We start from the raw sequence: 27,400 nt of genomic DNA, 5'->3' as shown, positions 1-27,400 counted from the left end.
TTTTTGCGTGAAAAGTAATGGCAACAACAAATCGGTGATGGTTTATCATATTTTTGCGTGAAAAAGTAATGGCAACAACAAATCGGTGATGGTTTATCTTTTTTTTGCGTGAAAAGTAATGGCTACAACAAATTGTTGATGGTTTATCATTTTTTGCGTGAAAAGTAATGGCAACAACAAATCGGTGATGGTTTATCATTTTTTTTGCTTGAAAAGTAATGGCTACAACAAATTGTTGATGGTTTATCATTTTTTTGCGTGAAAAGTAATGGCAACAACAAATCGGTGATGGTTTATCAATTTTTTTGCGTGAAAAGTAATGGTAACAACAAATCGGTCATGGTTTATCATTTTTTGCGTGAAAAATAACGCCTAAAAGAGTTTATAATTTTTAGCGCGTGAAAAATAATCAGAAAACCGCCCTTCAGCATACTTAGAGGGTGGAAGCTAATTAACCGCCAACAGAGAGAGAGGGGTTATCTTGCCCGTTCCCTATATCATACGATCAACGGTCGGCGGGCACGATCCGCGTGACATGGGCTAGACCAATCAGGGCGATGATGCACGTCTGCGAGAATTTGTGAAGAGAGAGGGCAAAGCCGAGTACTATCAAGAAACCAAGGGCACCCGAGTAGTAAATAGACTAAGGGATTCAAATATGAGATTTAAAAATGGAAAATGCGTGTTTTGTACAATGAAACCCATCTTGGCCTACCTCAAACTATTTGCAATACCAATATACATCAGTGTGAGAATTGTGGCCTCATTTAGACAAAGTATGATTTGGGGGAAGCTGTTTTGGGAAGGGCTTATTGTGGAAAACCATGCACCTTCATAGCTACTAGGTGATTTAAGAAGTGGCAATTTGTGGTAAAACTTGATTTATCTATGATTTATCTATGATTTTAGAAGTGGAAATTTGTGGTAAAGACTCCATGAGTAAGTGCCACTCTTTTTCGGATTTTTTTGCACATTAAATGACTCATTTAACTAGTTAATCCCATTTGTTGACTCTCTGTTGACCAGCCACTTGAGGGTAAAACTGAGTATATTGCACTAGCCGAGTATTAGCACTCGAGGGGAAAATTGAGCACACAAAAAATGCTAGTATAAGACTCGAGGGTATAACTGAGTATATCTAAATTTCCAGGGTTAGACTCGAGGACACGTGCAATTGTTGACGCGTAGACGCGGGTCGCGGTGGAGAAGTCGAGACGTGCAATCGTGGACGCGTGTCGCGTTGCAGAAGTCCAAGACGTGCAGACGTGCACCTGTGCACGCGTAGGACGCGGGTCGCATTAACCACCCCTCGCCTTTATAGACGCCTCCTCGCACTCTCTCTGTCACTCTCACTCGCTCACACGCATCGCCAACTCTCTCACGTCCCATCATCTTCTCCAAAGCAAAAAACCCTCTCCCTCTCCCTCTTCCTCTTCCTCCGCCGGAGAGATGGACAAGGAGAATGCCAATCCCATCGTCGAGGTTGGCTCGAAGCGCGACGCCTCCATCTTTGGCGCCGTCCCCTCTACGGACGACGCCGCCGCCGCCGTCGCTGGTGCATCGGAGGCTGATGCCGCCGGTGGCAGTCAGATCCCGGCGGGATGGGACCCCTACGACCCCGTGCCGTACGTCAAGCCCCCGAACCCCTACGACACCTCCCTGGAGGACCCATGGAACGAGGTAACTACGGTTTGCTTCCTTTTTTGTTCCCCATTCCTTTTTGAACCCTATTTTTGCTGGTGTAGATGGATCTGTAGATGGATGAGTATTGGGCTAATATTTGCGCCGATTTTATTCCATTTTGTTTTGATCACTTCTTGATTTCGTTTAAGATTTGGGGTTCGGCTGTTCGGTTAATTTATGCAAGTAATATTGGATCTCAATCAGTTAATTTATGCAAGTAATCATGGGATCTCAATCGGTTATTTTATGCACTAATCAAAAGATATCAACCGTTTAATTTTGCAAATAATCTCGAATGTGTTCAAGTTCAGATCTAGTTCAGATCTAGAATCTGTTTCTTTGCCTATGATGAATGGTTGGGCACAAATTTTTACGAGGAGGGTTCAGCGAACCGTTGTCGTGTACAAATCTGTTGTGCATGAGCTTTAGTTCGCTAACACCTTCCCCGTAGATATATAATCATGTCCACTCTAACCGAGGCTGACTCTGTTTTTCTTAACTTTGTTATCATGTACGTTAGTCATCGTTGCAACTCATTCACTAGTTTCGTTTGATATGGATCAGATGTCCGGCAGCGACGTCGGCAGCGACGAAGAGGAGGAGGACGTCAAGACTCGCCGAGTGCTCGCGGAGGCTGCAGGTCGGCCAGTACATCTCCTACTTCGCCAAGGAGGTGTACGGGTGCCCCTTTTGCACCAGGAGACTCGGCGCCACGGACTTCAACTGCCTCGTCACGCATGCTGAGAACATCAGCAACACCTTCCCCAACGTCGGCACGAAGGTGAACGTCCACTCCTTCCGCGCCAAGAACAGGGCGCTCGGCATGCACCTCCGCAGCTTCCAGCGGGTGGAGATCTCCGCCGGGCGCATGCCTCCGCTCAAGCCCAAGGCTTCCAAGGGGAGCAAGAGCAACAAGTGGAGGCAGAGCCAGATGGGGTAGGCGGAGTCCTCGACGTGTGCTGCTGCTGCTGCTGCCTCCTAGTTTGTTGTTGGGATCCCTTTGTTGTTAGCTAGGGATTCCTTGTTGTTATGTTAGTATGATGGTGCTGTGAAGAACCTGTTACTATGTTGGTTGTTGTGTATGCAGCCTATTATCTATCCATATTATCTAGGAATTATCTATCCCTAGTCTACTATAGTTTGTTGGCCGTACTTAGTTTTCTTGATTTACTATGACTGTGAATTTATCGTACATTATCCTGGAGATTTGCTTCTAGATTTAACTACATACATATGGACCAGAGGGAGTACTAGATTTCCTGCCATATTGGGCAAACAACGAGGGCCAAAAGGCACAAATAATTGAAGAAAGTCAGAAATGCAAGCTTCTCTAGATTTTATACTAATTTGGTGAAAAGGACAGAGAGAAAGAGGGGAAAAAGGTGCGATTAATAATGCCAGTTTTGGGCCGAGAGAGACAGAACCCAGCTCCTGCTCACGTGCAACCAAACGCTTCTCGTCCTGTCCCACGCGGTCCCTTTCTACCAGCCCCACGCGACACGGGCCCACACGACGCGGCCCCACACGTGACAGAACGGTCAACTAAACGGGAATCCTGCCGTCTGAGCTGCTTCTGCGGGTTTCAGACAAACGTTTGGGTAAAACTGAGGAAAAACTAAGGAGCTGGGGAAAACTGAGTACAACTAAGGACCTGAGGGCACGAAAATAGAAATCCCTATTATTTAAATCATAACTTATTATATATATGGAATATCACAAAACTAAATTTGTTTACATTACGAATTATAGTTCAAACTATTTGAATTAAATTAACTATGAGTATTTTGAAACTCATATGATCATGCCTTGGTGAAATTAAACATCACCATTGAAAATTGGGGTATAATCCTTATCTTTTACATTTTGATTCCAATTATAATATAAATACAATCACATATGATATAGTGACTCACCACAAGCATAAATCATTCACAAGATATTTAATAACAAAAGCCACTTGGCTATCAAAAACAAATCACATGAGAGGACAATACCCATGCCACATAGGATAAAAATATCTACATAGCTTGAATCCTAAGCTATGCCACCTCATGCTTAAAGGATTGATATGGATTAGAGCATGAAAACCAAGCACCTTACTCATCAAATCAAAACAAAAGTCACCCACCTATGTGTCATGATACTAGAGCTTGCTCAAGCCTATAAAAGGAGCCTCACACTTCATCCATTTGATCATCTAGTACCATGATGCAAGGAAACCAACACATTGCGCCACTCCATAAAATAGTTAGGATCAAGATGAAGCAGCTAGGAGGTGGAGGCATGCCACAAGATGCAGGTTTATCAGAATTCCCGAAGAACAAGCTACATAAGATAGCAAGGTAGAATTCTTAGGAAGATCGCATATTTAGATAATTACATCATCATTCCTTGAGTAGAACCCTAGATTATAATCCAAGTCCTTGTGGAGTGAGAGAGGTAATTGGTATAACCATATCCAAATACTTCTAGTGATACTTTAGGAAGCCCATACCATGCATGATCATCACCATTGGGTAATGATCATAAACATTAAGAACTTGAAGTAGAAGCCATTAAGAATAAGTTGATCATGTCTAATACATGATCATGCTTTGGAGATATGTGTGGATAAGTTAAATTCTAATATGATAAGCAGACATCAACCCTCACATAAAATCATAGGGAGGCTACTAGCAACCCTAAACCATTTCCAATATTTTAATTAGAGAAACAACTGAATAGTAACAACCTTTTGTTTAGTTCAGCCTCTATATCAACCTAAGTGATCCTTGATGGAACCATCCTATGAGTGGTGAGTGCACTAAATATAGTCAATTCAACATGGTGTCAACTCATACATATGACATATCTCAATCTAACTTGTGTATTAGTTAGTGATCACAAGTAAAACCCTAAACCATGTCTCAGTTATGTATTAATGAAACTCAAATCGGATTCAAATGAAAAATGCAAAACATAAAATAAATAAAAGAAAGGAGAGGGGTTTACCTGGCTTAGTGTAATATCCCAGGATTAGAGGCGATCGAGGGGTAGAATTTAGAAAGGGATGTGCATTGCATCATAAAATCTGGGGAAATTTCGCGCTTTATTGAAAAGCAGCATATTAGGGGGGACAAGTTTCTCTCTCGACACCAGATAGAGTTAGGGTTTCGAGAGTGCGATAAACTTGGACCTATCTAAACTAAACTTAGGGTTTTTTATAAGAGAGGGGAACAATCCACCTTTCAACTTAAGTTGCATGCTTGAATTCAAACAAGTTATGTTTGAATTTCAAATTCAAACATCAATTGAGTAAATTATAATTCAAATAATGGATAATTCATTAAACAATTGGATAAATCAAGAATATAAAGTAACATAACATATATTCAAAGCTCATTAGAGAAAACTTGAGCTTTATTTATTAACACAGATAATATGTTGTCATTTACATTATCCAATTCAATTATAAATATTACAACACATTACAGAAATGGAATAAGTGAAAAAGTAAATGAAAATTACAAATTATTGCAAATGGCTAAACTAGCTAAATTCTTCAAGTAGTTCTTGATCAACACTTGATGTGGATCCCTGCATATAAACACAAAACAAAGGAATACAAATTAGGCCAAGTGGCAAAGCCACTTGGCAGATTAGTAAAAGAAATGGTAATTGGATGGATAATACCCAAGCCAGCCGAGAGAACCAGGCCAAAAGCTCAAGTTCCAACCAGAGCATGCACAAGCTGCTCACAAGGCTTGCTGCATTACTCACAGCACACTCGGACCGGGGGAGGAGTACCCGCATAGGCTGTGTTGTCGACCAAAGGAGCAAGGAGAGGGGCAATATATAATATTTTCACAAGCAAGCCGTAGGAACCCATCGACAGAATCTCCAAGGGTAAGAACAACAAGAACACTTAGAACAGGAAGAACAACATAGCCATCCAAACCATCCAGGACAGTTCCACCAAGGACTGTTGCTGTAGAGCAAGCCAGGGAGAAGGAAATCATCACAAGCTAGCCAGGAGGAGCAGGGCAAGCTTAAGACCTCAACCAGAAGCAAATCCACTACATCAAAACACAATCAAGGAGCTGGAGTGAGGTATCCACAGATGAACATGAGCAAGCATCTGTTTTGCTCATTATTAAGCATATGCATCACACAAAAGCTCAAGGGTAGGAGTACCCTATGTGTATCATTATCTGGTGATAAACCACCAGGTGCTGGCAAAATAGGAGTAAGACAATAGTTTTAATCCCAGGGAAAAATGGTTAGAACCAAGTGTATCACCACTACAGCTAATCATAGGATCCAGCAAGGATGTGAGGCACTACTAGCTAGTCCAACTCACCTAGCATCTAATTGTTCATTAACCATCAGACAGATAGACAAATTCTTGTCTATTCATGTTTTCAACAGCAAAGGTGACTGGAAATCCAACCAGGGATCAACCAGAAAGCATATGATAGCCACAACAAGCCACAGAGGGGGAGCTACCCTTTGATAGCAACAAGATGCTGTCAGGGCCACCTCAATCCCACAGACCATCCAAACAAGCCACTGCATCATTAGACAGAAGGGTTCAGAGTGAGCTAGGGCCCCAACAAAATGGTTGGTATCCTTCTAGCTCCACTTTATCAATTAATGGGATCATCACTGACACACAACTCTCCTCATTTATATATTTAATCAACCAAGGCTACACAGATAAAATGAAATACATCAGTAAACAGTGACCTAGATACTTGCAAATGATCTAGAGGATCAATGCAAGCATCAGTAGATGCTTGAGCAAGAAAAAGCATGCACCAGCACAGGCTAGAGTGTCACACAGACACAAGTAGGAGCATCAGTGAGACACCAACCATAGGTCAGCATGCAACCATCAAGCAACTGATGCCCATATGATCATCCAGGCTTGCTAGAACATGCAAGTGCATGCTAGAGCCAAGCCTAGCACCAATTCATTGACCAGTTAAATGAAATAGCCAACAGTATAGCCTTCACAAGTAACAGCAACCACCAGTACTTGGTGGGGAGCTGGATACACAAGCATTAGCAGCTTATAAGATAATTCATACAAGTGTATAAGCCAACAGGAAGCCCATGATGATCATAGAATCATCCAAGGCCACATAAATAAGCAGTAATCACTGCAAACCATAACAGATGAAAAAACAGATTTAAATTCACCTTTTATAATTGTATCCAGAAGCACACCATCAAGGGATGGAGCTGTCTAGCCAACAACCTAGCTCAGTAGAGCATTACCATGAATTATAGCTCAAGGAGCAACACACCAGAGGCACTGGCTCTTGCATCAAGCAAGGATTACTCACAGTAATCAAGCCAGGGTCAAAGAATATGAATACACATGATAGTCTAGCAGTAGTAGCAGTAGCTGGAGCAACAGGGTAGGCCATGAGCATCACAGCATGCTCATGAGCAGTTACACAAAAGCTACATCAACACTTATGGCAAGAGCACAAGCATAAGCTAGAGAGAGAAGAGCAACATCACATGCATGGTAATAGAGCTAGGTCATGGCAAATAGAGCAGCAGCAGCAGCTAGCACCCCATAGCAGCAGCACAGAGCACAGCAACAATAGCCAACATCGCCCAGTAGCAGCAGTAGTAGCACAACATGGCAGCATCTCCAAGAGGAGGAGCGGCCGTAGCATGAGCTACGAAGAGGAGAAGAAGAGGAGGCGTACCTGGAGCAGAGCACCACGGCGTTTCCGTGGCGGCACGGCGGCATAGCCCGGCCACAGCAGCACCAAGCCACGGCCAAGCCAGGCGTCGCTGAGCGCAACAGCTCCAGCACCACCACGGCGAGGGCACAGCAGCACCACAGCTACCAGGGGCGCCGGCGAGCGACAAATCGCCGCGGATCCGTGCGACCCGTGTTGCAGAGGGGTTGCGGGCGAGCGGAGGCGACCGCGAATCGCAGATCGACGCAGACCACCAGGTGCGCCGTCGAGAGGAGGTTCGTCTGCGACCAATATCGTCGCTGGAGATGGCCGGAGGTGGCCGGAACAAAGCGGCGACGGCGGCGGTGATGTCTACGTGTGCTTCTATTCTTGTAGACAGTGTTGGGCCTCCAAGAGCAGAGGTTTGTAGAACAACAGCAAGTTTTCCCTTAAGTGGATCACCCAAGGTTTATCGAACTCAGGGAGGTAGAGGTCAAAGATAATCCTCTCAAGCAACCCTGCAATTAAGATACAAGAAGTCTCTTGTGTCCCCAACACACCTAACACACTTGTCAGATGTATAGGCGCACTAGTTCGGCGAAGAGATAGTAAAACACAGGTGGTATAGATGAATATGAGTGGTAATAGTAATCTGAATAAAATATGGCAGCGAGTAAACATGCAGTAGATCAGTAAGTAAGCGGTGTTTGCAGTATTGGAAACAAGGCCTAGGGATCATACTTTCACTAGTGGACACTCTCAACATTGATCGCACAATAAATTAATAACTTCTCTCATTTGTGCTACATACACTCTTTTGTTGGATGACAAACACTATTCGTTGTGTAGGGCTACAAGAGCTCCCTCAAGCCGGAGTTAACAAGCGCCACAACATTCAGCATTCATATTTAAGAAACCTTAGAGCATAATAGATCTTTGCAAAATAAACCGAGAACTAACATAGCATACACACTGTCCACATTACACTATGAAAGGAGGAATAGATCATGATCATAGCCTACGACAAGAACCACACGGTGCACACACTGGCACCTTTACACCATGCAGGAGGAATAGACTACTTTAATAACATCACATGAGTAGCACATAGACTAATAGCGATACAAAGCTCATCATATGGATCTCAATCATGCAAAGCAATTCATGAGATCATTGTATTGGAGTGCAGAGAGAGAGATTAACCACATAGCTACTGGTACAGCCCTTAGACTCGAGGGAGAACTACTCCCTCCTCATCATGGGAGCAGCAGCGTTGATGGAGATGGCGGTGAAGATGGCGGTGGTGTCGATGGAGAAGCCTTCCGGGGGCACTTCCCCGTCCCGGCGGCGTGCCGGAACAGAGACTCCTGTCCCCCAGATCTTGGCTTCGCGATGGCGGCGGCTCTGGAAGGTTTCTCGTACCGTGGCTTTTCCATCGAAGATTTAGGTCAGGGGGCTTCTTATAGGCGAAGAGGCGGAGTCGGAAGGGCTACGGGGGGGCCACACAGTAGGCCGGCGCGCCCCCCCTCTGGCCGCGCCGCCTTGTTGTGTGGGGCCCCTGTGGCCCCCCTCTGGTTCCTCTCGGGTGTTCTGGAAGCTTCGTGGAATTCTAAGATGCTGGGCGTTGATTTCGTCCAATTCCGAGAATATTTCCTTACTAGGATTTCTGAAACCAAAAACAGCAGAAAACAGGAACTGGCACTTCGGCATCTCGTCAATAGGTTAGTTCCGGAAAATGCATCAAAACGATATAAAGTGTGAACAAAAAATTTAGGTATTGTCATAAAACAAGCATGGAACATCATAAATTATAGATACGTTGGAGACGTATCAAGCATCCCCAAGCTTAGTTCCTACTCGCCCTCGAGTAGGTAAACGATAACACAAATAATTTCTGAAGTGACATGCTACCATCATAATCTTGATCAACATTATTGTAAAGCATATGACATGAATGGAGTGATTCAAAGCAATGATCTATAGTTTACTAACAAATAGATAACATATAGCAAAACTTTTCATGAATAGTACTTTCAAGACAAGCATCAAAAAGTCTTGCATAAGAGTTAACTCATAAAGCAATAAATTCAAAGTAAAGGCATCGAAGCAACACAAAGGAAGATATAAGTTTCAGCAGTTGCTTTCAACTTTCAACATGCATATCTCATGGATAATTGTCAACATAGAGTAATATGATGAATGCAAATAAGCAAGTATGTAAGAATCAATGCACAGTTGACACAAGTGTTTGCTTCTAAGATGGAAGGAAGTAGGTAAACTGACTCAACATAAAGTAAAAGATAGGCCCTTCGCGAGAGGGAAGCAGGGATTAAATCATGTGCTAGAGCTTTTCAAGTTTTGAAATCATATAGGGAGCATAAAAGTAAAGTTTTGAGAGGTGTTTGTTGTTGTCAACGAATGGTAATGGGTACTCTAACTACCTTATCAACCAGACTTTCAAGAGCGGCTCCCATGAAGGACGTTATCTCTACCAGCAAGGTAGATCATCCCTCTTCTCTTTTGTTTACACATGTACTTTAGTTTTATTTATTAGATGACACTCCCCCCAACCTTTTGCTTACACAAGCCATGGATAACCGAATCCTTGGGTGCCTTCCAACATTCACATACCATGGAGGAGTGTCTATTTGCAAATTTAAGTTGCTTACTGATAGATCAGAGCAAAACATGTGAAGAGAATTATTAATGCAAGTTAATTAATTGGGGCTGGGAACCCCATTGCCAGCTCTTTTTGCAAAGTTATTGGATAAGCGGATGAGCCACTAGTCCATTGTGAAAGTCTATCAGAAGTAAATGACAAGATCGAAAGATAAAACACCACATACTTCCTCATGAGCTATAAAACATTGAAACAAATAAGAGATAATAACTTTTGAATTGTTTAAAGGTAGCACATGAAGTATTTACTTGGAATGGCAGGAAATACCACATAGTAGGTAGATATGGTGGACACAAATGGCATGGGTTTTGGCTCAAGGTGTTTGGATGCACGAGAAGCATTTCCTCTCAGTACAAGGTTTGGGCTAGCAAGGTTGTTTGAAGCAAACACAAGTATAAACCGGTACAGCAAAACTTACATAAGAACATATTGCAAGCATTATAAGACTCTACACTGTCTTCCTTGTTGCTCAAACACTTTTACCAGAAAATATCTAGACCTTAGAGAGACCAATCATGCAAACCAAATTTCAACAAGCTCTACAGTAGTTCTCCACTACTAGATTTAAACTACATGATGCAAGAGCTTAACATGATTTATGAGGGCTCAAAAAAATTGCCAAGTATCAAGTTATTCAAAACCATATGAAGCATTTTCTGATTCCAACCAAATAGCAACAAGTGAAGCGATCAACTTTCGCCCTTGAACATTAAAAGCAAAATGAAGAACACTAGTGTTCATATGAAAAAGCGGAGCGTGTCTCTCTCCCACACATGAGCATGAATTTATTCAGAGAATGAAAATAACAAAACGAAAATAAAAGCACACAGACGCTCCAAGTAAAGTACATAAGATGTGACGGAATAAAAATATAGTTTCACTAGAAGTGACCTGATAAGTTGTCGATGAAGAAGGGGATGCCTTGGGCATCCCCAAGCTTAGATGCTTGAGTCTTCTTAAAATATGTAGGGATGAACCACCGGGGCATCCCCAAGCTTAGACCTTTCACTCTTCTTGATCATAGTATATCATCCTCTTCTCTTGACCCTTGAAAACTTCCTCCACACCAAACTTCAAGCAAACTCATTAGAGGGTTAGTGCATAATAAAAATTCACATGTTCAGAGGTGACACAATCATTCTTAACACTTCTACACATTGCACAAAGCTTCTGAAAGTTAATGGAACAAAGAAACTCATTCAACATAACAAAAAGCGGCAATGCGAAATAAAAGGCAGAATCTGTCAAAACAGAACAGTCCGTAAAGACGAATTTTGCAGGGGCACTTAACTTGCTCAAACGGAAAAACTCAAAACTAATGAAAGTTGCGTACATATCTGAGGATCACGCACGTAAATTTGCAGATTTGTTTTGATATTTTACAGAGAGATCTGCGCGAATTCGTGACAGACAGCAATTATGTTTCTGCGCAGCAATCCAAATCTAGCATCAACTTTACCATAGAGACTTTACTTGGCACAAAAACATGATAAGGAGAGGTTGCTACAGTAGTAAACAACTTCCAAGACTCAAATATAAAACAAAAGTGCTGTAGTAAAATAAACACATGGGTTATCTCCCAAGAAGTTCTTTCTTTATAGCCATTAAGATGGGCTCAGTAATTTCAATGATACTCTCGCAAGAAATAAGAGTTGAAGAAAAAGAGAGCATCAATGAGCAAATTCAAAACATATTTAAGCCTAACCCACCTCATATGAAAAGGAATCTTGTACACAAATAAATTCATGAAGAACAAAGTGGCAAGCATAGAAAAGCAACACAAGTGCAATTTCAAGATTCTCAACATAAAGAGGGGAAACTTAATATTACTAAGATGCATATAACCATGTTTCCCTCTCTCATAATAACTTTCAGTAGCATCATGAACAAACTCAACAATACAACTATCACATAAAACATTCTTGTCATGAGCCACATGCATAAAATTATTACTCTCCACATAAGCATAATCAATTTTATTAGTTGTAGTGGGAGCAAATTCAACAAAGTAGCTATCATTATCATTCTCATCAAGTGTAGGAGGCATAGTATAATCATAATAAAATTTACTCTCCATAGTAGGCGGCACCAAAAGACCACTATCATTATAATCATCATAAATAGGAGGCAAAGTATTATCAAAGAATATTTTCTCCTCAATGCTTGGGGGACTAAAAATGTCATGCTCATCAAAACCAGCTTCCCCAAGCTTAGAATTTTCCATATCATTAGCAACAATGGTGTTCAAAGCGTTCATACTAATATCATTGCTACTAGCATGCAAATAAGATTCCATAGGTTTTTTAATTTTCGCAGCAAACAATCCATGTCTTAACTCAGGAAATAGAATAAGAAGCTCATTGTTATTTTCCATTATGCCTTACTAGTGTAAAACAAGAAACAAAAAGTCGCAATTGCAGAGTCTAAAGGAGATAGCTTCGAGCACTCACAACGGCACCAGAAAATAACTTAGTTACCTAGGACCGGAGTATGAATGCCTTTTACCTTACCTCCCCTGCAACGGCGCCAGAAGATAGCTTGATGTCTACGTGTGCTTCTATTCTTGTAGACAGTGTTGGTCCTCCAAGAGCAGAGGTTTGTAGAACAGCAGCAAGTTTTCCCTTAAGTGGATCACCCAAGGTTTATCGAACTCAGGGAGGTAGAGGTCAAAGATAGTCCTCTCAAGCAACCCTGCAATTAAGATACAAGAAGTCTCTTGTGTCCCCAACACACCTAATACACTTGTCAGATGTATAGGCGCACTAGTTCGGCGAAGAGATAGTAAAACACAGGTGGTATAGATGAATATGAGTGGTAATAGTAATCTGAATAAAATATGGCAGCGAGTAAACATGCAGTAGATCAGTAAGTAACCGGTGTTTGCAGTATTGGAAACAAGGCCTAGGGATCATACTTTCACTAGTGGACACTCTCAACATTGATCGCACGATAAATTAATAACTTCTCTCATTTGTGCTACATACACTCTTTTGTTGGATGACAAACACTATTCGTTGTGTAGGGCTACAAGAGCTCCCTCAAGACGGAGTTAACAAGCGCCACAACATTCAGCATTCATATTTAAGTAACCTTAGAGCATAATAGATCTTTGCAAAATAAACCGAGAACTAACATAGCATTTACAATGTCCACATTACACTATGAAAGGAGGAATAGATCACATCAATACTATCATAGTAAAAATTAACTCCACAACCTACAAGAGATTATGATCATAGCCTACGACAAGAACCACACGGTGCACACACTGGCACCTTTACACCATGCAGGAGGAATAGACTATTTTAATAACATCACATGAGTAGCACATAGACTAATAGCGATACAAAGCTCATCATATGGATCTCAATCATGCAAAGCAATTCATGAGATCATTGTATTGGAGTACAGAGAGATAGATTAACCACATAGCTACCGGTACAGCCCTTAGCCTCGAGGGAGAACTACTCCCTCCTCATCATGGGAGCAGCAGCGTTGATGGAGATGGCGGTGAAGATGGTGGTGGTGTCGATGGAGAAGCCTTCCGGGGGCACTTCCCCGTCCCGGCGGCGTGCCGGAATAGAGACTCCTGTCCCCCAGATCTTGGCTTCGCGATGGCGGCGGCTCTGGAAGGTTTCTCGTACCGTGGCTTTTCCGTATCGAAGATTTAGGTCAGGGGGCTTCTTATAGGCGAAGAGGCGGAGTCGGAAGGGCTACGGGGGGCCCACACAGTAGGCCGGCACCCCCCCTCTGGCCGCGCCGCCTTGTTGTGTGGGGCCCCTGTGGCCCCCCTCTGGTTCCTCTCGGGTGTTCTGGAAGCTTCGTAGAATTCTAAGATGCTGGGCGTTGATTTCGTCCAATTCCGAGAATATTTCCTTACTATGATTTCTGAAACCAAAAACAGCAGAAAATAGGAACTGGCACTTCGGCATCTTGTCAATAGGTTAGTTCCGGAAAATGCATCAAAACGATATAAAGTGTGAACAAAACTTGTAGGTATTGTCATAAAACAAGCATGGAACATCAGAAATTATAGATACGTTGGAGACGTATCAGGCGGCGACCGCGAGTCGCCAGAGCGTGCGAGGAAGATTAGGGTTAGGATGAGGTAGCGTCGACGTGCGCATCTGGGTCGGTTGGACCGAGCCCAATGGGCTCGTCCAACCTAACCAGCTCGGGCTACCTGACAGGTGGGCCCGAGGGGCATTTTGGTCATTTCCAAAATGGCCATTTAAGTAAATATGGCTATAAAAAAATAAATAAAAATATGTAAACCACTCAGAATAAAATTCTCTATCATAATAAAATATTAAATGGAGTTTTTGAGACAAATAAAAATTGAACCACAATTAAATGCAAAGAATAGAGATTTAATAATAAGCATTAAAAATAAACTCCATATTTTTAATGATAAAATAAGTCCATAAATTCTTTTGGACTTAAAAACACCTTGGCAATATTCCAAGGTAGTATTTTACTCTTAAGAAATATTCTTAAAATTGTTCTTATTAATCATCTCCGACATTTAATCATTAAGCATCGGGAAGAGGGGAACCAAACCCTAAAAATCGAAAGCATGCATATTTGAATCTTTAACCATTGGCCTTATCGGACAATGATGCTATCTTTCAGAAACAGAGGACAAAGGTCAGTCCACACCTTCCAACTACAATACTTTGAAGTCTTCAGGAAAGTTCATCGCTTGCTCATGTCAATTCGAGTATTTTTACCAAATTACTTGCAAAGTACTATACTTATCACTCCTGCATAAAAAGCAAAAATGCTATTTTCATAACTATGAATATGAATATGTGGTGGGCAATGGAACCATGGTATGAGTATGGTGGAGGTTCCATTTCAAGGGTTTGTATCCATCTAGGATTAATAACAAATGTCGTCCAGTGATTCTTGTGCCGTAATACCCGTGTTAACCATAAAATCTGGAGTGGGACGGAGTAGTCAATTGTGTTTCTTCCTCTCGTACATCAACGGATGCGCTTAACGTAGCAGTTGTGTCTTGCGAGAACAACCGGAGGGGTGGGGAACCTCTAAGTCCCCACGGTAATGCGGTCTATGATGGGTTGGAACGACCGGCGAAGGAATCAGGTCGAGAACCTGATTGTTGTCGAGATCAGAAGGTATCCATAGGGTACACTGACCGGTGAGGACCCAAGGTTGGAATTGCAACAAAGGGTGGGTGTGCGAGGTCGCGAAGTAATGCAATATTGGCTAGGACCTTATACCGGGCCTCACACCAAGGAAGTGTGGACGGGTCGCCCCCGGTTGGCAACAAGGTTAAGATCTCTTATGGGTAAAGCAACACACCTCTGCAGAGTGTAATGAATCGTGACCTGTCACTCCCTATTCTGGGTTTTGGAATTGTGAACGCTGCCGGAAAGGAACTCCATGAAGTTCTAGTAAACCGGTGAAGGCTGACGGACATAGTTCTTCTTAATAAAAGCAACCAGTTGAAGAAATGATTATGAAAACCTGTATTGGTATTAGACTTTCTAGTCTAATATCGTAGCTAGTGCATTAAACACCTCTTTCCTATAATGAACTTGTTGAGTATGCTCGTACTCATACCTCTTATAATCCCCTGCTTAGATGGCCTGAATCACCTTGAGGAGGCCAACGACGGTCAGATGGAGCAGATGGGATCTGCTACGAGGAGCTAGACCTCTCGGGAGGGGTAGAAGGAGTCGATTACCTTATCATCTACGGAACCGGGGAGGGTCCCGAAGGAGAACATGCTTAGACTACCGGAGTAGTAGTAGTAACCGAGCAGTACGAACACTATAGTACTTAGCTGCTCGAGGAGAATAAATGTATAACCTGCTAAGACTTTTATATTGTAAGTTAAGTTGGGTTCACCTCGAACCCAGGAGTAAACCTCTTTCGACCCAGGAGGAGCTCCGAGATGATGTATATATATGGTTTGTAATAATATGTGAATGAGTTATGGACCAGCTACGTTCTGTTGTACTACGCTGAGGGATGTAATATTTGCGGATTGGTACTTCGCATATGTTATGTCAACGACTGGCATACTACAACATGCACTGGTATGCAGGGTCACCACACTTACCAGCCGCAGCAGCCCACGAACCAGCCCACCAAAGGCCCAGCCCACAGCCAGAACCAGCCCGCGCCACTTACCAATTCAAAAATATCGCGGGGACGAAGTCGTCGTCTTCGTCTTCTCCACTGGTGTGTGCCCGCCACCGCGACGGCCAGCTCCACGTCCTCGACGCCGATAAGGACGAGCCGAATGCAAGCACCATCGCAGAACCCTAACGAATGATCGTGAAGTCCACGGCCAGTCGGACAATCAAGATTCGGGCACCGAAACCCTAACTCAAACCACCTCAGTATCCTGGCCACACGTCGCCGATGCTCGACGTCGAAATCGACATCGCCGGGAGCTATAAAGGGTGCCATCGGGATGACGGTGAACCTAGAAACCCTATGCGCCACCCCAATCCCTCTCTAACCCCCTCTATCTCCCGCAAACCAACGCGTTCTGTCTCCGGAGTCGAGCACGAAGCCACCGTTAGGGACCACCCCGGGGTCCATGGAGTGGACGAGGAGCTCCGCCATGTCGAGTAGATCATCCTGTATCAAGGAATCAGGAAGGGGAAGCTTCAAATGCCTTAATTGACCGATTACCTTCCGACGGTTATCGCCGGAGTTGTAGACATTGGCGTCGCCTCCATATTCAATCAAGCCCTTTGAGCCCTCCATTAGCATACAGGGTGAGCTTGTGCATCCCTGGAGCTCGTTATCCTGGTTTCTACTTGCGTGTAGCTAGCAGTAGCTAGGTGGCCGGGGTTGCGCCACCACAGAGGTGTTCACCGGAGCCATCTCCGGTGACCTTTTGGAAGCGGTGATACCACCATCGTTCTCAGAACACCGAGAGGATGCGGAAACACCTAGTAGCACATCATGTGAGTACGTACAACGGCGTCGCCACCGTGCACTGGCTCGCCAGCGTTGAGCCATCGACGATGCCAACATCACAGTGGGTCTCAAAGAATGGTTTGACCCAGTCAACCGCCAACGAGGCAGCTGACCTAGACCAGACCCCACATGTCTGCGACTGGGTTAGGTTCCACCCGGGTACAACTAGTAATTCTATTTATTTTCAATTCCAAAAAATACCTGAAACTTTGCACATAAATATAAAATTTATTTCAACTTTGTATCAAAATGCTCATAAAAATAAAATTTATCCAATAAAAATATAAAATGAAATTTTTATTTATAATAAAAAAAAATTGTTTAACCCTTATTATTTAAGCCTTTTCTTTTCTCCTAAATACCAATAAAATTCAAAAATTAGGAAACTTTCTATATTAAATAAAGACCATTAATTAAATAAATAATACACTAAAACTATTTTTCTTTTATCATTAACTTATTAAATCCGTATTAGAGGGATTTAAAACCTAAATACTATTTATGTTAATTATTAATCGTCCAAAAATATTAAAATGCTAAATCTATTATTATTTCCATTTCAAAGTTAATAATAACTTCAACTTTATAATCAAGTTATTAATTTAAGAATTGCATCAAAAATAGGAAACCCTAATTCCATATTGAACAAAACTACAACCTTGTCATTTATGTGAGAATCCTAAAACCCTAATTTTATATGTGAATCCTAAGTTGCTTCTAATCCTAAACCCTAAAAATGATTAAATATGATCATGCTATTTTACTTTGACTTATAGATCCATAATTAACAACTAAGTACATGTTCATGTCCTCATAAAATAATAGAATCCTTCTTACTAATAAGTTGGTATTTCATGTACTCATCCTAATAAAACCTAGATAATCCAATAGGATCAACCCTAGTTCCTGTTATCCAAATTATCATCCTTGACCATCCAATATATTGCATCACATCATGATGATCCACTCTAACAACAACCCAACTAAACCCTACAAGCACTAAATAATTATGAAGCATCCTATTTAGGAACCAACTATTCCATACTTGGTGGATCCAATAGCAAACCCTAGGACCCATAAACTTTAATTGATATACTTCTTACTACTTAAGTAATATGTTCTTCAAAAGTTATTCTTTTGAAGTAGATATATAGTAATCAACAACCCTGCCGGATAGGACCTATAAACCCTAGCTATCTATCACCAGTAAGATATAACTAACCATGGTAGCCACCATTTATAATCAATTGCTTAATATACCTTGCCTAACCCAAACTATGCAACCACTACATGACTAGGAACTCAATCCAACCTTGTTATGATTCATATAATACTTAATTAGGAAATTCAATTGAGAACCATAGTAAAACATAAAAGCAAATAGTTTCTACTTGAAATACTAATTATTTCCTAATTAATATGTTCTTCAAAAGTTATTCTTTTGAAGTATATAATAAGTAATTATCAAACATGCACTATAGGACTTAAAATTGACAACTGCTCTTTAAATATTATACAACTAGTATTCCTTGATGTACATGATCGTTATTATGCATTATACCACTTGTTTATGATATTAAGATAACCAAACCCTAATAATAACCTTGTTTGTGGAATCACTCTAAAAGTGCAACACACCCTAAACAAATCATTTCAACTCACTAATCCTAAATCATCGGGGTTAGGTCACGTTTAGAGCGATTGCATCTCATACTTATGCATTATAGCATATTTGCCAACATTTTAAACATTGTCCTTACCGGACGATGATGCTATTTCAGAATCTGGAGTTATTGCGTATCGAAGACCTTGCCTGCATACTCTTGCAGTCACGAAAGGCAAGTTCATCGCTTTCTCATGTCACCTTGAGTATTTTTATCAAATTACTTGCAAAGTACTATACTTATCACTCTTGCATCAAAAACAAAAGATTATTTTCATAACTATGAATATGACTATGTGGTGGGCAATAGAACCATGGTATGATTCCGGTGGAGGTTCCATTGCAATGGGTTTATATTCACATAGGATTAACAACAAATGTTGTTTAGTGGTTCTTGTGCCGTAATAACCGTGTTTACCATAAGATCCAGAGTGGGACGGAGTAGTTAGCTATTCTTTTCCCTCTCGCATATCAACGGGTACAACGGTAGGTGGCCTGCTGGGTTATGCTTAGGCAGGGAGGAAGCCCCGGGCGACAAAGCCCATTGCTTCTACTACGAGTTGTACCTATGATGGATTGTAACGGGATGACCCAGGGATCAATCATATGAGTTGGTTGAAGCAAGTGGATTACAAAACGGTGGGTATTCGGGGTCGCGGGAAGGCCCAGTGATTGGTTATGAGTTATACCTAGCCTCACACCAAGGAAGTTTGGTCGGAGTCTTAAGCCCGGTTGGCAAAAAGGATAAGATCTCTTATGGGTAAAGTAACACACCTCTGCATAGTGGATCAAATTCTGGCTTGTCACTCCCTGTTCCGGGATTTGGAACTACCAACACCGCTGGAAAGGAACTCCATGAAGTTCTAGCAACCGGTGAAGGCTGGCGGACATAGCTCTTCAGAATAAAAGCAACCTTTTGAAGAAATTTTTACAAAAACTTGCATTGCCTACGACTTTCTGGTCTATGGTTGTAGCTTGTGCATTAAACACATCTTTCCTATAATGAACTTGTTGAGTACGCTCGTACTCATCCCTCTTTGAATCCCCTGCCTATATCTGAAGGCATTAAAGGAGGATTTACAGTGCAACTCGAAGATCGAGGAGTCAACCAATTACTTCAAGAGACAGGATCCTGCTAGAGGAGTTCAACACCACATCCACCTTGGAGAAAACCTAGATTAGCAGTAGAAGGGAATCATTTCCCTAGTCTTAGCACCTCAATAGATAGAGTTGATCTATAGTTCTGTAGTAAGCCAAGTACCTCTCTAAATAGAGTTAGTTATAGATTAGACTACGAGTCTGTGTTGTAATTTTATAGACATGCCTTGGCCCCGCATATGTTTCTTTTGTACCACTCTGAGGGATCTAATACTAGTGGAACGGTTTTTCATTGGTGTTATGTCACCGACTTGGATACTACACCATGTAGTGGTATGTTGGGTCAATACATAAGGCCATGTTCTTAACTTCAAGATCATGAACTCCAAGTCCACCTTGATCTTTTGGACGACAAACAACACTCCGTTTTGTCAACCAATAGTTTTTCTTCTCACTATCTCCTTGCCAAAAGAATCTTGATCGGATATAATCCAATCTTTGTAAGAATCCTTTGGGCAAGTGGAAGATGGAAATCATATACATTACCATATTCGTAAGTACTGAATTTATGAGAACTAATCCCCCCTAGAGATAGTAATTTACCTTTCTAACTACCAAGACATTTATGTAGTCTTTCCTCAACAATTTTGCATTCAGCCAAAGTTAGTCTGCGATAATGAATCGGAATACTAAGATAACTAATCGGAAAGTTACCAAGCCCACATCTGAACAACTCAACATATAGGTTGGCATCATCTTTTGTTGGAGATATGCCCGAGAGGAAATAATAAAATGGTTATTGTTATATCTTAGTGTTCATGATAAATGTTTACATCCTATGTTATAATTGTATTAAGTGGAAACATTGATACATGTGTGATTTGTAAACAAACCAGAGTCCCTAGTAAGCTTCTCGTTTAACTAGCTTGTTGATTAATAGATGATCACAGTTTCCTGATCATGAACATTGGATGTTATTAATAATAGTATCATATCATTAGGAGAATGATGTGATGGACAAACACCCATAGTAAGCATAACATATGATCAAGTCATTACGTTCGTTTTGCTACAAGCTTTCAATACATAGTAACCTAATCCTTCGACCATGAGATCGTATTAATCACTTACACCGGATAGATGTTTTGATGACATCAAACGCAACTTCGTAAATGGGTGGTTATAAAAGTGGCAGTAAGTATTCTGAAAGTATGAGTTGAAGCGCATGGATCAAGAGTGAGATTTGTCCATCCTGTTGACGGATAGATATACTCTGGGGCCTCTCGGTGGAATGTCATCCAATTAGCTTGCAAGCATGTGACTAGGTCAGAAGGGATGACATATCATGGTACGAGTAAAAAGTACTTATCGGTAAAGAGGTTGAACTATGTATGGGGATACTGATGATCGAACCTCGGATAAATAAAGTATCGCGCGACAAAAGGAATCGGTATCGTATGTTTATGGTTCTTTCGATCACGAAGTCATTGTTGAATATATAGGAGCCATTATGTATCTCCAGGTCCCGATATTGGTTATTGGTCGGAGAGGTGTCTCGATCATGTCTGTATAGTTCGCGAACCGTAGGGTGACACCACTAGTAGGGAAAGGCTCACCTGTGGCGCACCTAAATGCCTGTTATGTGGCGCACGGGCGGTGCGCCATAGAATCCTCGCCATAAAAATTGGATTTTTGTGGCACAACAACCCATGCGCCATAGAATATTAACTTTGTGTGGCGCATTGTTGCCTCAGTGCGTCACAGACACCACAAAATTAGTTTTAGGTGCGCCGCAGAATTAGTTACCTGTATACACGATTTTGTACTGCTTGCTATATACATACATGTTATATACAACAATATACAGATATTACACAGGTTATATACATCAGTATACATATATAATATAAATAACATGTATATAGCAGCTGTAGTCCTTGCGTTGCTTTGATCTAGAGATGATTGCCACTATCGATCTAGTGTACAGAATAATGGTTGGCACTGCTCTGCATAGCCGCTGCGGCATCTTTTTTTTTACCTTTCTTTGGTTTCTTCTTGGTTGTATACATTTTCTGTCAAATTCTTTCTTGCGCACGACAACAGTGAAAGAACATCTCTCACATTGTGTTTTGTGTATTTGATGTCAATGCATGTGATACACTAATGTTTGATGAAGTGGTGCAGGAATTATATAGATACATGTATATGAGTGACGTGTGTGGAAAATCGAGTCAAAAGAATGCAGAAAAAGTTTCACCAGGCCGGATAATCCGGGCCGGATATTTGCAAAATATCCGGCCCCCAATTTCTGGCTAAGGACTCGAGGCAATGTGGCTCTGTACAAGGGCCAGATTATTGGCCGGACATTTGGCCGGATTTGCCCAAAGACCGGATAATCCGGGCCGGATATTTTGGAAATATCCGGCCCGCCAAAAATTGTCTAAGGACCAGAGGCAATGTGGCTTAGTACAAGGGCCGGATTATTGGCCGGACATTTGCCCGGATTTGCCCCAAGACCGGATAATCCGGGCCGGATATTTCCAAAATATCCGGCCCCCCAAAAATCGTCTGAGGACCAGAGGCAAAGCGGCTCAGTACTTCCCTGGACATTGGCCGGACATTTGGCCGGATTTTCCCCAGGGCCGGATTTTTGGTGGGGGGGGGGGGCAGTTTATCCGGCCCCAACTTAGGCCGGATTATCCGGCCCCCGAAAGTCTCCAACGGCTGGATTTTGGAGGGGGGTATTTATACCCCCCTTCTTCTACCTTGCTCCTTTCTCATTCATTGACCAAAAATCTGCCAATCCTCACCACCATTAGAGCCACTCCAAGAACACAAGATTTGCAAGATCTCCTCCCTCACCCAACCAAAGCTCTTGATCTTTGGAGATTCGAAGGAGAAGACACCGATCTACATCCTCACCGAAGCGATTTTCATTTCCCCCTATTATGCTTGAGGGACCCTTTGCTAGTGTTCCTATTTGGATCCCTAGTTGTTTGTTGTTGATGTATTGTTGTTGATTGTTGTGTTGTTACAGATTTGGAAGCCTCCAATTTGGTTGTGGATGTGTGCCCCAAGAACCTTGTAAAGGCCCGGTTTCCGCCTCGAGGAAATCCCTTAGTGGAAGTGGGCTAGGCCTTCGTGGCGTTGCTCACAGGAGACCCGAGTGAAGTCTTCGTGACTGTTGGTCTGGCTTTCGTAGCGACCACACTCCTCCGAACGTAGAGGTACCTTCTTGCAAAGGAAGGGAACTACGGGAATCAACTCCGTGTCTTTGTGTGCTCCACTCTCGGTTACCTCTATCCTTTATCTCCTCTATATATTGCGTAGCCATATCTTGCTTAGTCATTGACCTTGTCATATAGGGAAATTCACATAGTTGCATATCTAAAGAATTTACCTTTGTGTCAAGCCTAAATTTAAAAAGAACTAAAAATTGGTTAGCACCTATTCACCCCCCCCCCCTCTAGGTGCGGCATACGATCCTTTCAATTGGTATCAGAGCCTCGGCTCTTATTTTGGGCTTAACCGCCTAAGAGTTTGTCGGGGGATGAACAATCGGAGGGGGCCGCAAAGCCGGTCTCCATGGATGATCTCAAGTCGGTGGAAACATCCTTGAGATCCGCCATGCAAACCCAAATGCAAACCCAAATGGGAACATTGATGAAAATGTTTAACGACCGCTTTCCTGCGGCTCCCCCCATCATCCCCACCGAAGAGGAAATGGACAAGGGTGCGTTAGAAGGGGGAGGTGCTTTGACATCACCCTCCTTTATCAATCCCCTGAATGGTGACAACTTAACCACTATCAAACCCCCCGTTACCTCTCCTACGGGACTAGTGGAAGTGATAGCTACAATCGAGTGGCCCCGCCTTCCTATCTCCCGATATCCCGGTCCCTCATCCTCATATAAACATTCGGGGTGACCCACCTAAGTTTAATGTTAAAGACTTCGATACATGGCAATTTGAGTTTCGTTCTCATGTTTGTAGTGCCTCCAATGAACTTTGGAGAATCATCGTGGAGGGCTTCAAGCCCTACAATCCCGACAAGTTGACTAGAAGAGAAGCGGTTGATAGTCAACTCAATGTCCCGGCCTTGCACATGATCCAAACTAGTGTGGGGACAAAGGAATTGTCTCGTGTTCGAAATTTCACCACCGCCAAGGAAGCTTGGGATGGTTTGGTCGCGAGTTCCATTGGAAGTGATAGCATGAGAAGGAACAAGTACAATTCCCTTCGGAATAAAGCCGAAGGAGTCATGAGGCTACCGGATGAAGATCATGAAGACATGTATGGAAGACTCACACTACTAGGAAAAGGCCTAGCTGTAAGACAGCCAGCAGTGGCGCACCATGACTGCCGTGCGCCACTACTACTTAGCAGTGGCGCACCACAAAACGGTGGGCCACTGTTACAAAAGTAGTAGTGGCGCACCTCGATTGTGGTGCGCCATAAGTAAGTGGTGACAGGAGGCCAGCTCCTCCCCCAACCTAGTAGTGGCGCACGTCTCCGGGGTGCGCCACTGCTACATTACTTACCTATGGCGCACGTTAAAGTGGTGCGCCACTGCTAGGAGGTGTCCAGAGCCCGTTTAGAGATGATAGGCTTAGCAATGGCGCACATCAGTGGTGCGCCACTGCTACATAGGTTACCTATGGCGCATGTCTTTAGGTGCGCCACTGCTAGGGGGTGGCCAGAGCCCCTTTAGAGATAAGAGGCTTAGCAGTGGCGCACCACCTGGCAGTGCGCCATTGCTATGTCACCATAGCAGTGGCACACGGCTAGGTGGTGCGCCACTGCTAACCTGGGACCATTTCCTGCTTTTCACCCTCCACTCACATGTGCCACCCACTTTCCCCAAACACTCTTCCACCACCACCTCCCACCAAATCTGGATCTGGTCGTGTTGCCCCTCCTTCCCACCTCATTTTCACCTCTTCATTCACCAAAATTAAGTTGGTAAACTTAATTTTCTTCATAGGTAAGTAATGGTGAAGCTTTCTTAGCTCAATACCCTACTCAATCTCAACTTTTTACCTCATCCAACACTCTAGGTCTCGCCGTATCGGTAACTTTGTTGGTTTTATGCTTTGTGTGTGACCGCGCCGGTTCCGATCGATCGTCTTGCACACACACGTGTGTGTGCACATATGTTATGCGAAGCTCATGTGTGTGTTGTGTGCGCATGCGCAAAAAGCGTCTCACGTGCATGTGTGTTGTATGCGAAGCCGTGTTGTATATGCAAAGCCTCCGATCCACACATGTGTTGCATGTGTTTGTTTGCAGGGATTTGAAATGCGATGGAGTTGCCAATATTTTGCCGAAACGTTGATTCATTTCCGTTTCGGCGAATAGTGTGGGCATACTACGCATATACATATGTCCTATTTTTAGGGAAGGTCATGCCAAAATTTTCTTTTGGTATGCTAAGATATCCATTTTCTCTATACCCGCGAGCGACCATGGTCCGCATGATGAGCGAAGGCGTTGTGGCTAGGTTTTTGAAAGCCGCGACAGCCGAGATGATTAGAAATAACCAAAAGGAGATAAGATGTCCGTGTCGAAGATGCAAGCCGACGAGCCTTATGGACCCTAAAGACGATATGGTGCGGGACCACCTTCTCATGCGTGGTTTCATGGATGGCTATCGGTGGGAAGGCGACGAAGATGATTATGAATTTGTCCATGGGATTTCAACAAGAAATAAGGAAGGAGGTGATCAGGATGTAGAAGATCTCGGGCATGATCAGGATGTAGAAGATCCCGGAGATGATCATGATCATAATGTAGGAGATCCTGGACCTGATGATGGGGAAGATCAAGATGGAGGTCATCATGAAGATGAAGACGATGGACCATCGTCGATGGACTGGGTGCGGGACCCTTATCTTCAAGAGCTGCTTCTCAAGCGTACGAGTAACGCAAGAGCTGCCGCCCGAGAGAAAGCCAAGATGGATCAACTGGAGGTAGACGCGGTTACTCCATTGTATGAAGGATGCAGGCCGGAGGATACCCGCCTGAAAGTAACGCTCATGGCACTGGAGATGAAGGTAAAGCACAAAATGACCGACACATCCTTCAACGACAACATGTCATTCTGGCAGGAACGTCTTCCCAAAGGTAAGACGTGTCCGACTAGTATCGAGGAGGCCAAGAAAATCGTGTGTCCTCTGGATTTACCGCATGTGAAATATCATGTGTGCTTGAACGATTGCATCATTTATCGGAATGAGCACGCGGAGTGTACCATATGTCCGGTGTGCGGCGTCAGTCGGTACAAGAAGGGGAAGAAAGCTCCTCCGAAGGTGGTGTGGTACTTTCCGATCACTCCTCGTCTGCAGCGGTATTTCGCGGATCTTAAGCAAGCAAAGCTAATGCGCTGGCACGCGGAGATGAGGAAGGGAGAAGATGACGCTGATGATCCGAAGAAAAAGAAAAAGGACAGGATGTTGAGACACCCTTCGGATGCTAGCCAGTGGAATGCGTTGAACCTCGACTACCCAGAATTTGGGGACGATCCTAGGAACATAAGGCTGGGCGCGAGCACCGATGGAGTCAATCCGTTTGGCAGCTGGAGCAGCACGCATAGCACCTGGCCCGTGTTTGTGTGGATGTACAACCTCCCCCCTGGCTGTGCATGAAGAGGAGTACATTCAAATGAGTATGCTAATTGAAGGGCCGAAACAACTAAGGAACGACATCAATCTGTATATGGGGCTTCTGAAAGAGGAGCTAGCCACGCTATGGGACACGCCTGCCAATACGTGGGACGCCGCCGCGGAAGAATATTTCCCTATGAGAGCCGCACTACTCACGACGGTGCACGACTTTCTCGGTTACGGATATGTCGCGGGGCAGGTGGTCCACGGATTCAATGCATGCGTCAGGTGCATGGACGACACAACGTACCGCTAGCTAGATAGAGATCCCGGGTCCTCGAAAACGGTGTTCATGGGACATCGAAGGTGGCTTCGCGACGAAGACCCATGGAGGAAACGCAAGGATCTGTTCGATGGTGAAGACGAACCCCGAAGACGGCCACGTACGAGAAGCGGCGAGCAAATAGACGAGCTATTGAAAAATTGGAAAGAGTGCCCACCGCCGGGAAAGAAGCGAAAGGCGCCGGAGCCGCTGCTTAAGGTATGGAAGACGAGGTCTGTTTTCTCGGGACTTGCCGTACTCGGAAGATCCTCCGTGTGCCTCACAGCCTTGATGTCATGCACATCACGAAGAACGTGTGCGAGAGTCTGCTTGGTACCCTCCTCAACATGCCGAGAAGACCAAAGATGGGCCGAAAGCAAGGTACGATTTGCAATCAATTGGGATCAGGGAGGAGCTTCACGCGGGACGCCCTAATGATGATGATGATGATGATGACGATGACGATGATGAGGCGGAGGACACGCAAAGTCGTCGCAAGGGCAAAAATGCCAAAAAGATTGAATATTACTGCCCCCCCCGCGTGCTTCACTCTAAGTCAGAAGGAGATCGAGCAGTTTTTCGACTGTCTCCTAGGAGTAAAACTTCCCTACGGGTACGCGGGGAAGATAAGCAGGTACCTAGACAAAGCGAAGCAGAGGTTCAGCGGGATGAAGTCTCACGACTGTCGCGTGCTGATGACGCAGATACTTCCGG

This window comes from Lolium rigidum, unplaced genomic scaffold, assembly GCF_022539505.1.
Source record: "Lolium rigidum isolate FL_2022 unplaced genomic scaffold, APGP_CSIRO_Lrig_0.1 contig_14241_1, whole genome shotgun sequence".
NCBI classification, from domain to species: domain Eukaryota; kingdom Viridiplantae; phylum Streptophyta; class Magnoliopsida; order Poales; family Poaceae; genus Lolium; species Lolium rigidum.
This window is presented reverse-complemented; position numbering follows the sequence as displayed.